The sequence below is a fragment of the Anguilla anguilla genome, chromosome 12, assembly GCF_013347855.1.
Source record: "Anguilla anguilla isolate fAngAng1 chromosome 12, fAngAng1.pri, whole genome shotgun sequence".
Taxonomy (NCBI): domain Eukaryota; kingdom Metazoa; phylum Chordata; class Actinopteri; order Anguilliformes; family Anguillidae; genus Anguilla; species Anguilla anguilla.
This window is the reverse complement of record NC_049212.1, coordinates 6,358,196-6,371,085: the sequence shown is the minus strand read 5'-3', so window position 1 is coordinate 6,371,085 and position 12,890 is coordinate 6,358,196. Positions and strand designations below refer to the sequence as shown.

The 12,890-nt window shown below is 41.2% G+C and overlaps 1 non-coding gene across 1 annotated transcript; it reads right to left on the bottom strand.

Annotated features, from left to right (window-relative positions):
• Positions 1-2,332: 2,332 nt before the first annotated feature.
• On the bottom strand, positions 2,333-2,415 carry trnal-uaa. The gene has a single exon. It is a non-coding gene; the product is annotated as a tRNA-Leu (tRNA).
• Positions 2,416-12,890: the final 10,475 nt, after the last annotated feature.

Here is a 12,890-nt window from a genome sequence, read left to right as displayed (position 1 = left end):
TGTTTAACTGACGTAGTGCTACCCATGGGCTTGTGTATGTTTAACTGACGTAGTGCTACCCATGGGTTTGTGTATGTGTAACTGACGTAGTGCTTCCCCTTGGGTTTGTTTATGTTCAACTGACGTAGTGCTACCCATGGGTTTTTTTTATGTTTAACTGAGGTAGTACTACCCATGGGTTTGTGGCAGAGCGTGTGAGTGGAGTGAAGTGGCAGAAAATGTTGCTCCTTGTTCAGGAGCCTGCGTTGCACTACACTCCTCCGCTCCACGTCTCCCCCCCCCCCCCCATGCTCCAAAATTGCTCACAGAAAGAAAAGGTGTCACTCAAAATTCGCCCTATTCGTTTTTCTTTTTTGTACAACAGTGACATTTGCAAACAGGTCAAAACACATAAGACGAAAATTAAATCAGTCTAACTAGAAGGCTAAAACGGCAGTAGCATTTCAAGTTTGAGGAACACTTCTTCCTTTAGGCTAGTACACACTAATAGTTGTTTTTGTTAATTTGATCGTTGTTTGTGAAATGTATGTGAATAAAACAAAAAAGGAACCACAAAAAGCCGCCTAGACTAAACAAAAGTATATTGGCATTGTGTAATTTTACAGAAAGTGGCAATCATCACATTTGTTATATCAGGGGTGTATTTTTTAATTTCACAGAATATGGCCAGTTTATTAAGGAAACACCCATAAAGTGATGGGAAAGCAGTTCATTTATTGCTTTTGTTTTTACAGTGCACACAATATCGAGCAGCGTATGTGTGTGTGAAATGATAGGTAGCCTTGACATAATCAATCAAATGAATGTAGTTAAAATTGAACAGATTTACTGTAGAATCTTTGAATTGACTTTGAGGAATATCAGTTTTTGATAAGACTCATCTTGTGGTGCCTTGACAGCAAGCCAGCAGTAGAGAACACCCTCTGTGCGCTTGCAGAGTCGTTCAGGATGCTGAGAACCCCTCGTGCCAATCTAGCGAGGTGCGGCAGAGATGTTGTGTTGCCTCTCCAAAACTCTATGACATCTTCATCTGGGTCCTTCATCATGGAAGACAAGTATTCTTCTACTTCTCCTTGTGCATCAGGAGAAACTCGCTGGGTGACATAGCAGCCAAACTTACGGGCTCGCCTGTGTGCGCAGTCCTCCTCAATTGACTCATTGACAGGTGCTGAAGCTGAACACCCACCTGTTGCTACATCGACTGCTTCGGTCTCTTGTGTAAGGAGGCCACGGGAGGTTTCCCCAAGCCTATCCTGCAGGAGCTCCTCTCTGATCACCCACTCTGACTTGAACCGGAGATTCCGCACAGCGGCTGGGATAAGTTCTTTGCTATCGTAGTAGCAACCTATAACAACTTGCTAGATTCTCAACCAGTGTCTCCATAAGACCAGCAATGGCAATAGGGTGTCATTCAGTATTTTACCAGCAATGGCAGTAGGGTGGGACAGCTCAGTCAGTATTTTATTTATGTATTTATTTCCCGCTACTGCTGGTTGAACCATACGTTCTTTTAGCATTTTTTTTTTTGTTAGGTCTGCCAGCGATGACAGTACCTCCACTAGACCCTATAGTAGATGCACGTCATTAAGGGTAAGTTTTGTGTCTTCAGAGAGAGATGAGTTTGCTTTTCCATAACAAGTCTCTTTGGAACAAGTTCACCACTGACTCATGCGCAGTTGGCCGTTCCATCTAGTCATACATGCAGTGGTGGGACGTACTCCAAACCTGTCACTCTCCTCTGTAATCAGTGTACTCCTCCAAACACTCTTCACAAGCTTCCCCATTTTCTAGGTCACTCTACTAGCCTCATCTTGCAAGTTAATGGCATCCTTTACTGTGAACTGAACCATGTGCATTTGGTATGTATCATTTCTTTTTTTTATATAACAGTTCGTATAGGCCTATTTTATTAAAGTTTCTTTTGCTAACAAGTATGGAAATGGAAATAAAACAATGGAAAAAAAACTGGTAATATTACATTACAGGCATTTAGCAGACACTCTTATCCAGAGTGACTTACAAAAGTTTTACTAAGCATTTTTGCATTGTATCAATTTATACAGTGAAGCAATGCAGGTTAAGTACTTTGCTCAAGGGTACAGCAGCAGTGTCCTACCCAGGAATCAAACTTGTGACCTTTGAATTACAAGCCCAGTTCCTTACCCATTGTGCTACACTGCCAACAAGTTTGTTTTTAGTTTATCACACTTAATGTTATTGAGCAGTTAGTTTTACGACAATAACCAGACTTCAAAGTAATTGAACTTTCCATCCATTATCTGCTTATTTTGTTCTTATCCAGAGCAATTTAAACAACTTTTTACAAAGAGATTACCAGGAGCGGGGTTCAAACCCACATAGACATGCGTCCATTGGATCTTAAGTCCAACGCCTTAACCACTCGGCCATCCTGGTATATACACAATAAATTTGCCAGTGCATTAAAAAAGTGTGCATAAATGACCAGACGAAGACACATTTACAAGAGGGGTTTATAAGAGGCCTTAAGAAGAACGACATATAAGGAGGAAAATAGACCTTTTGTTTCACCTTCAACGTTGAAGAGTCTATATAAGTAATGTGTAGGTAGTGTTGACCCCCAAGGTACACCATAGGCCTGCATTGCAGACTGCAGACATAGGTAAATAAAAAAGGAAAAACCAGCCAGTTCAAAGGCCGGTATCATTAAAAATGTCCCACCCTGAGGCAACAGTATCTTGATGGTGGATAGCTGTTAACCTTGTTCAAGTGTCAATTTCTCCTGTCTGTCACAATCAGTTAATCAGGGAATCAGCTGGTTGATCGTATTAGGCGATGCAATCTACGCAGGTAGGAATCAATGAAAAACCAGATGCTGTAAAGGTGAGTAAAGAAATCACCACAGAATTCTAGGGCTGTTTTAAATGCTCGTGGTCACTCATGAAGCACACTCACGAAGCACTTTATGCAGTCTCTGCTGCGTAACACAAGGCTTCATTAAACTGAATTGTTGGAGCAGAATTTGATAGCCCTGTGAAAACTGTAGTAAATGCACAACCGTTTTCTCTCCGCCAGGCTCTTTGTGAAAGCTGACCGAAGGCCATTTGCCCACTTTGGCAGCAGTGTGATTTTCTAGAAAAAAAGAGATCTCTGTAGACACCCAGGATTTTAAACAGCAGTCTTTGGCATCGTGATGGCTTATCCATCTTGCGCTGTTTTAACAGTATATAATTTCTCTAGTAAAAGCCACAGAAATGCTCAATGCCAACCAACCTCACGTAGGGGGAGGAGGAAGGGTGGGGATTGAGAAATCCCCTTCTCCGTGAGACTGTATACAGTTTGGACATGTAGTGGAGGCAGAAACACTGGGGGGTATTCAAGGCCCGGCTTGATACAGTGTTTGATACTATCTAGCTTTTAGGTAAACTAAGCATTAAGTACAGTTTAGTGGTAGGCATAGACAAGCAGTGTTGGGCTGAATGGCCTGTTCTCAGCTTACGTTATGTTATGTTATTTATTTTTTGTTTTATATTTATCATCCTTGTCTCCCTCCACCCCATGACTATTTTTTGCATATGATATGTAAAAATAAAAAATAATTTAACTATAAGAGGGCAGGCAGTAGAGCACATACTTTTGCCAGCACTGTGCAATTGACGAGGCAATAGTCAATTGCCAGTTCCGTATGTCAGATATTCACCAAAAGTTAATCATCAGCCCTTCACATCAGGAGATGCACATGATTTCATTACTGTATCTCAGATCGGGCATTAGATATGCCTGTTTAACTTCTCACCACTCTTAAGTATTTTAGCTGTTTATAGTGCCATGATATGGCTAATAAGCTCTACATTTATTTAGTGGGTATTAACATGACTCCCATCCACCTCCATTAGCATAAGTCATATATATATATGCATTTAATATGCAAAGAGACCAAATAGTACTGTAAAGGAATTCTGTAAATGCTGCCTTTCATTAACATAACAATGCATGGTCAAAATCTGGCATCTTCTCCCAAATACTTATCAGCCATAGAACAACAAGATGCTCAACAACATGCCAGTTCCATGGATATTCACCGAAAGCTAATCATTTCTTCCGTGCCCCAGTACTAAATTATTATACACATATGTACACATTAGCATGACTATACATCAAATGGGGCATAAGATAGAGGGCCCCCCCCCATAATGTTTGGGACAAACACATACTGCACAGTATATTTTGCAGTGTTATTTAAACTCCAATTAAGTTTAACACTGTTACACACCAACGAGAGTCAATACAAATTTACTCTTACTGCATTTAACGCACAGTTTAACCATGCGATAGATTGGCGACCTGTCCAGGATATATTCCTGCCTCTCACCTAATGCATGCTGGGATAAGCTCCAGCACCCCCTGCGACCCTGACCAGGAATAAGCAGGTATAGATAATGGATGGATGGATGTATTTAACTCACCCGGTGTTGTTCAGAATTTACACCTCACACCCTCATTGTTGTCCAGAATCAACTTGAGTGTTCACTTTAAATTTTACTCTTAAGTGGTGTGAATATGAATCAGCAACACAACAGTATTAGCTAAATTACTCTGATCAGTGCTACTTTCTATTATTGTAAAACGGACTGCCCAATACATGTTGAACAGGATTTTTTTATTGAAAAAATATCACTTGCTACAAGGTTCAATTTCACAGTTAGTTGATCACATACTTTAACAATGGAATGGCTGCAGTATTTTTCTACCTTATACCGGCAAACCTGGCGAGAGGCTGATCCAGCATTACAGCATCAATTTCAGCCTCCACAGTGACCTCATTTCATAAAGATTATGAAACCAAATATTTGCAATACTATTTTCTTGAAATAAAGGACACAACTGTATAATTTTCAACATATCCAGATATTCAATTGAGTGAATGAAGTCATAGGTCAGACTGGTTAGCTGGCCAGTCAGCATATGAATTTAGAATGATGATTAAACTTGACCCGAACTACTTGGGCATTAAAATGTTTTAATGTTTCAAAATCTCCCAATCAGAATTGAGTATTCACCCAGACCATGGTGTAGTAATATATAATGGTTTGATTTGTGCAGGTATACAAGGTTCATTTTTGCGAAATCTTTCAACCGCTATGGTGGGGGCACCACCCCCCCCCCCTAATCTCCGCCCATGACTGTATATCTTTTCAAATTCTAGCCACTGTTGAGCATTTTATCTGGTTATCACGCCACCATGTGGCCAATGAGCACTACACTTGTTCTGTGGTCAGGAATGAGGTCTCCAGCACCCGCATTTGTTTGATTGGGCCAATAATGTAGGGTTCACCTGAGATGTCTGCTGATAGGCACACAAAGCCTTGTGGTGTTACGTGAATCCATTTGGAAGGTCCATGTCTTTTTGTGAAAAGCCACACCAACCACCACGCCCCCCTTTGGCCAGTTAGTGTGAAAAATTAATCAGTTCTTCCTTCCCCCAAATTAACCTTTCCACAAAGTTGTGTGGTGTTGCGTGAACCTGTCAATACCAGTACCAATCAGAATTGTGTATTCACCCAGACCATGGTGTAATAATATTTTAAAAAAAGAAAAATTAGGCTGCCACGGATGTGAACTCAAGAATGTTAACCATATGGTCATACCACCGGATATCAATGCATCAGTCCTTAACTAGCTCATCTAATGCTTGGATTTATAATTGCTTATGCAAAGCTTTTCCATTTATAGACTGGATGATTCGGGTGCTTGAACACACACTCACACACACACTCTCCTCAAGGTCTCAGTCTTCAGCATGTACAGTTTGCTCAATACCGACCTGCTTTCATAAGCGTTTGATTCCCCAGCATTAGATACAAAGTGTTGACAGAAAGAGCTTTAAAAACGGGTGTCGTGATTCTGAAACAGAAACCGTAATTTTACAGTTTGGGTTTGCACATCCTGTCCAGTGGGTATTTTTGCATCTTTATTGTTTATCATTATTTTTGGACACAGCTGTGTAGCATATGTCTATATAAGCAGGAAATATGCATTAATGTTTCAACGTCATAGTCAATAGAGTCAATCCATGCAAAGCAAATAGACACAGGACAACCAAAATCAGTAATAAGATAATTTACTGATAAACTGCGTCAATGATTAAACAAGACTAAATAAATAGCAATCACCCATTATGAAACAGGTATCACTTAAGACCAAATAAACAAATGCTTAGCTGGTGCAGTAAGTGGCCTAGGTTACCCAGAAACAGATCACTGACTGAAGTGTATGGATACACTCAATGTGGGTTAATAGCCTACACCACTGGAGTTATCCATCAATTTGTAAGTATGCCTATGGGATTGTAAAAAAAAAAAAAAAAAAACATAAAACCAACATTTTTTCACATGGCCACCTTAAGGTGAAATAGATTTAAAAAATGTTTAATCACCTGTTGTGTGGTCTATTGGCCTCGTTCAGGGAAGTCATGAATACCAGCTCAGAAAACATCAACTCAGCCAAAACTCTGAAGCAGAAACGTAAGTCTACCAAGTCTGAATTTGGGCCCTTGTAGCGATGTTTGCTTCCTGTGAATGAGCAATGAGGAGTGATTGACAGCTGTCAGTCAGAGCCGCCAAGTGAGCAGCCACTGCCAGGCAGCCAGTGTTAGATTCAGTGCCCTCCAGCCACAGGAGAAAGAGCAACAGTGTTGAAGGGAGGCGTCTACGGCTTGCTGTGAACTGACCTGTAGCATTCGGTCTGGCGGTGAGCCAGATTGGTCCTGGCTGCGCCGGCTGGTGGAGAGAGCACATGCACCTAGACAGAGCATTAACTAATCAGCCCAGGTGTGCTTAATGGTGTGCTCCTCTCCACAGTTCAGGGCCCAGACCGGGAGCACACACCCCGAGAGAGCAGGTTTTTGAGTTTAGTTTTGTCACAGCACAAAAAGAAAAAAACCCGCAGCTGAAAAGATGGAGGAGCTTGCCAGCTGGAAAGCGGGCCAGCTTTGAACAGCGAGCTGAAAAGCAGCCGCTCAGTTTTGCTTTATTTTGTCTTTCTTATCTTAGTTTGTCGTTTTGGTGTAATGTTTTTGCCCAGTACTCGTGATGGGGAAGGGTGCAGGTGTTTGTTATTTGTTTTTGTGTTGGTGTGGGGGTGCTCTCTCTCTCTCTCTCCATGCAGCAACCGGTGGTCCATTCCTGGAACTGCCGCATCTCCCTCCCAGGGGTGTCACACCAGCATGTGACGTAGCCTTCCTCACCGAACAGCCAAAACAAATAGTTTTCACTTTCATTCTTCAGCAATATTATTTACATTTCTCGGTGAATAGCCTAAGTCAGCGCTCATCTCACGAGCAGTAGGAATTTAATGAGCTGTGGATGCAGGTATGAATATGCAAAATATGCTAAATAAAATATGGATCAAATGCAAAATCCAGGTCTGAACCAAAATGGATTTGGAGAAAAATGATAACCTTATTTGCAAGTGTTGTCAGCCATAGTCAGAAATGGAGCCTTTGGTCTGACAGGATGGATACTTTATGGTAAAACAGATTTTTCCAGGCAGACGTTCTCTACTGCGGAAAGCCACAGCACCATGTGTTCATTCTTCCCCTTTCCAACGAGGCTTTTATTCAGAGTTGTCACTAAGAGGGAGTACAAAAAACATTTTTCCCAGAAAAAGAGGCCACTCTGGAAAGTGGCATTTTTCCTTTTACACCGTTTCCTCGTCGTATTTTTATTTTTATTTTTTTTTCGATCCACAAACGCTCTGTCTGCAGATCGCCTGTGGCAGCGGAGGCTGACGTCAGCGAGCGTGTGCGGTCTCCTTCGCCGGGTTCTAGGCGCCGCAGGCGGAACGCTCACGAGGCAGGGCGCATCGAGGCACGTGGCTTCCAGCTACGCGACGGCCTTGGGATGGCGTGCCATGCCTGGCGGAGTTTTTTTTTCCCCCACCCGCTCAAAACATTTACGCGGGGAGGGTTTCTGAGACGGGGGATGCGTGTGGCACCGCGTGCGGAGTCCTCTGCGTGCGGCTTCCCGAGGCTTAGCGAGCGCCGAGACCGCGACGGCGCGGGGAACACGCATCTTTATCGTTCTTTCAGGCACGCTCTCCGTTTTTCTGTGTGACTGCCGCGTTAGCTGTGGCATACCTGTCTGATAAAGGCACGCTGACTGATTTAGGTCAAACTGTTGTTGTTTTTTTTTGGTTTGTTTTTTTTTTTCTCCTGTTTATACGTTCAAAAAGCCGTTAACAATGAAATAACTTCCAAGTAATTAAGCACAACCTCTTTTTTTCTGAGCGGAGTTGGTAAACAGCAAGCAGGCAGTGAAAGAGAACGAGAAGCTGGATTAATTGTTCTGAACATGGATGATATGCCAAAATCAGTTAAATGAAATAAACTGTAACTTTTAACTTTATTTTAACTTTAACATATACAGTCTAATAGAGGTCATCCACTTTCTTATAAGTACACCATGCACATTCACTGTTTAAAACCATGAGTGCAGGTGTTGCATGCGCACTTATAATTATAATATTGTTATAACATAATATTGTTTAAAATCTGAGGGATTATGTACTGCCGGGTCCATAAATAGATTCCTGTGAGACCTGCTGATCTTAAGAGGTTTGGAGAGACAATAAATAAAGCACACAGAGATTAGCTGTATTTAGAGCCTAGACTGAGGTGTGGCAATGTGTAGTCATCATCACTGTATCGATTGCAATATTGCACCGTTAAACTGTGAGAAACCATGCCCTTTCTAGTGCTATTCCAGCACTCAAATCATATTTTTCCCAAGCTCAAACAGTGGTCTTTTTAATTTTAGATTAATTTTGTGTTTACAGAGGGTACACAGTTAGACTTGTGTAAAACATCCTTGAAATTAAAAGTTGCTAAATAATTACATAATGTCAGGCAAGTACAAATGTTTTCCTTCATCAAATTTTTGCCTTGCAAAATCTATTTAATAACCAAAGATAAATAACATTTCATTTAGCCAGCTTAATTTGTTTGTTCTCTTTTATTTATGTTTATGAAATTAAAAGGCCACCTGCACAAAATAATCCTTGAGGCATACTTTACAACCCCTGGTCCCAATGCCAAGGCTTATGAGTCTTTCCAGGTTTCATAGTTTTTTTTATGTATTTTTAAAAACATTTGTATTGTTTTATATTTGCAGAATCATTGTGTCCAGATTTCTGGGTAGAATCTGGATCAGAATCTTCCCACAAGAAGGTCTTTCACAAGAGGCTGGCTTTTCCTCTCCTTGCACAGAAGCAGAAACCTACACTCAGCACCCACCCCCCCCCCCCCCCCCCCCCATCCTGCACATGCCAAGTCCTAATGTGACACAATCTTCAGTGGTCCTCTGGGGCATAAGTCAAAACTCAGCTGCATACAGCCAGGGCATTCCAGTGAGTCATAATTCCATTGTCATATCGCGAGTTGGAAAATAAAATTTGGGCCGTATGTGTCAGGGAATTTTTAGTGCAGGGAACAGGCTCACAAATCAAACAGATTTATGCCGCTGCACTGGATCAGTGGATCAGAGAGCGCTGCCTCCCATGCCAATGAAGTGAGAATTGATTCAGTGCACTTGACTCACAAGGCGATGTTCCCCATGGTGACAGCCCGCCTTTCAATGGGACACGGAACACAATAAAACCAGGAAAGAAACTCTGAAGACCTGCGTGCAATTGCTTCTGTTGACAGCGCCCCAAAATCATTTTCTATTTCAGTTTGCGCCTTTAAAAAACGGCGTTCCTCTCTTGTAAATACCAGGAACTATCCGTGTTAAAGTACTCTGAAATTACGGGTTGAATTTCCTCCGGAGCAAGGTCGTTATTCACACAGTGATACAGAACAGCTATTGAACCTCTTACCAGGCGCAATTGATGTCACTGATAGTCAAAAATCAGTATAAATACGGTACTATCCTTAACTGTTCAGAGTATTTTTCCTTTTGAGTTTGTTCCCACCCAAAAGCACTTGACGGCTCAGATTTAAAGGTATTGCCACAGATTTTAGAGGTGCCATAATTTCTGATCGTACCTCTCGTTCACAAATCAACAGTGTCTGCAGTTACGAGAGGGAATTTCAGAATATGATAAACTGTTTGAACCAAATGACTTGCAATGCCATGTGATAAGAAGTGTAATTCCATGACCCTGTTCATCTGCAGGCCCAGCTACATGTACTGTAGTCAGAAATTTCCTTTCTTATACAATGGACAAAATATTTATGGAAATATTTAATTTCCACAGTTCACGATTCTTATCCTGTGTGACCCACAGTTAATTGAGTGTGCAGCCTCCAATTTTAAAACTTTGCATCGAGACTTAGGCCTCGTACACCCTTGCTGTTTTAGTTTCGAAACATTTCGGAAATATTTTATTTGTGAGGTTTTCACTACCTTCAGCTGTTCGTACACATTACTGGAATACATTAGGTGGTTTTATGAACCCAGAATGTGCTCCACACAGTATGTTTCCTTGGCAGTGGAGCTAAAGGGTTATTTTAATGTGAAGACCAATGGGGGGGGGGGGGGGGGGGGGGGGGGGGTGCTGTGGTGATGCTGGGGGCTGGAGATTAAATAAATGGCTGTTAATTGTGTCAGCTTATATAACACTTCATCAACAATTGTGCCAATTCAAATTAATTAACAGATTCTCAACTCAAGGAAACATGGAAGGGAAGGAGGAGAGGAGACAAGAAATCGAAGAGAGAGGAAATATTTCATTTGGAATGTGGACACGTTTGTCCACTGCAGTACCATTCTGTGACGACATCAATGATGAGTGATGTCCCCAGCACATATCTGTTGTAATCCAATTAGATTTTGACTTGAGAAAGAATTTTGTAACAATTCCAGTATGTAGACAATATTACACTTATTATTTACTGAATAAAAAATGGTTGTTATACAAATAACGTTATGTACATACTCATTCATTGTCTAACATTAGGCTAACTTAAGTTGTCTTTACACTGCCGAGCCGGGTTAAAATGCTGTAGCAGACCTGGGGTAGAATTAGTGATGATCAATTTCCACAAACGTTCTTTATCCACCTTTTGCTCGGTATGAACATCTTTACACTGCAGAGAAGAATCTGCGGGATTCGCTGTGGCTCGTGCAATTATGTATCTCGAGCATCATCGTGAATGATTGTTGTGTGATATTTTTGAAACAACTGCCTTGTTTCTGGTTTTGCTAGCTAAACTATTCGAGAATAAAGCTGAGCTGGGTGTTAAATTAGCAATCAGAATAAGAAGAATAAAACAAAAACAAAGGAGATTTCATCAAAAAGGGGCATCAAGGCTGAAGGAACATATGAGGAAGCATAATAAAATAATAACAACGCTAATCCATACTGCCGTATTCTTTTATTTAGTTTTCTCCGGCTTGACATCTTTACACAGAAATCAGACCTGGCTCTGCTCCACCTATACCCCGGCTTATATATTGATGAACTTGATGGCAATGTAAATAACGGTAACGTTAAGGCCAGTTAAGATAAATGATTCGCAACGAGACGAAACAGTTTTAGAATGTTGCAGAGAAAATTGCAGCGGTGTGAACTGGTTAGTTGCAGAGCCTCTGAAGCCGTTGCCTAGGGTCTCAAAACACCCACCTTGTCAAATCGCTAAGTGCAGTTTTAGAACGTTTACAATCAGACGTCTTGGAATTTTGCAAGTTGCATCCAGTCTCGTTGCGAATCATTGATCTGAACTGGCCTTTAGTTAGCTACATTGCAACGTTGCAACAAGGTAGCATTGCATACGAGAGACGGTTTGCGAGGTCGGTACCGGTCAGTAGCGTTAGCTAGCGTTTTTTCTAATTGTTAGCTGACATTAGATTGTGTTAATTACATTAGCTAGCTAGCTAACGCAACGTTACCTGATATGAGAGATGGATACTGTGCGCAACGTTGTCTAAACTAATGTTGCCTTTATTGACATGGTCCGGTAGCTAGCGTTAGCTGTGCAAATAGCTATGCAATTTAGTAACGTTACATTGTCACCAGATGTAATACGAAATCTACATCAACAAGTAATATGACCTCTCATGTTACACAAAAACTTATTAGGGTTCCATAACCCCCCCACCATTAACGCCAGCAGACACCAGAAAAAAACAGTACGCCGCTTACACACAAGTGAGTTGAAGAGCAAGCCTGTTGCATTAGCTCCGCCTACCCTCTTTGGCGGACCAACCACTGATGGGTAATGGAAAGCGCGTCACTGTCTATGCGCCGCTTGTGAGTTTTTCCCGGGAATGTCGCCACAGACACCCAGTTCTTTAGTAATAAATAATAATAATAATAATAATAATATAAATTAATATAATAATAGGCTCAATCACCATTGTGTTACCTAATTCAGCGATAGATAGTGACTTAACAGACATTTATTTTAATGAAAATCTTTGAGATTATTACTTGAAACTTATTCAGTATTTAGCAACAGCTTTTAGCTATAAGCTCATCACACATGACAATGTGTCATGCATTTCTGTAATTAATAAAAGGCTTACAACATGTATCCTTTGTTAATTTTTCCCCTCATTAAACTTAAAACCTATGAAGGTAAAAGATGACAGGTCATGTTTTTTTTCCCTTCATTTACTAAACAATTGCAACACCCCTTGTCACATTAGCCAGTTAGCCCCTTCCTCATCTCACAAGGAGATGAAGGAACAAGAAAGTTAAAAAGTATGCATTTTGAAGTATTCAAACACAACCCATATAATTGTACCTCAAAGACAACCTCAGGATGAGGGTACTTCATCCCAAAAGCCTCCATACCTCAGCAAATAACATTTCAAATGCCCACATCCTGGCCAGCCTCATCCTACATTGCATCATTCTGACCTTTCACATCCTGCAACAAAATGGCTGCCTCCTACACACCACCATCCAGA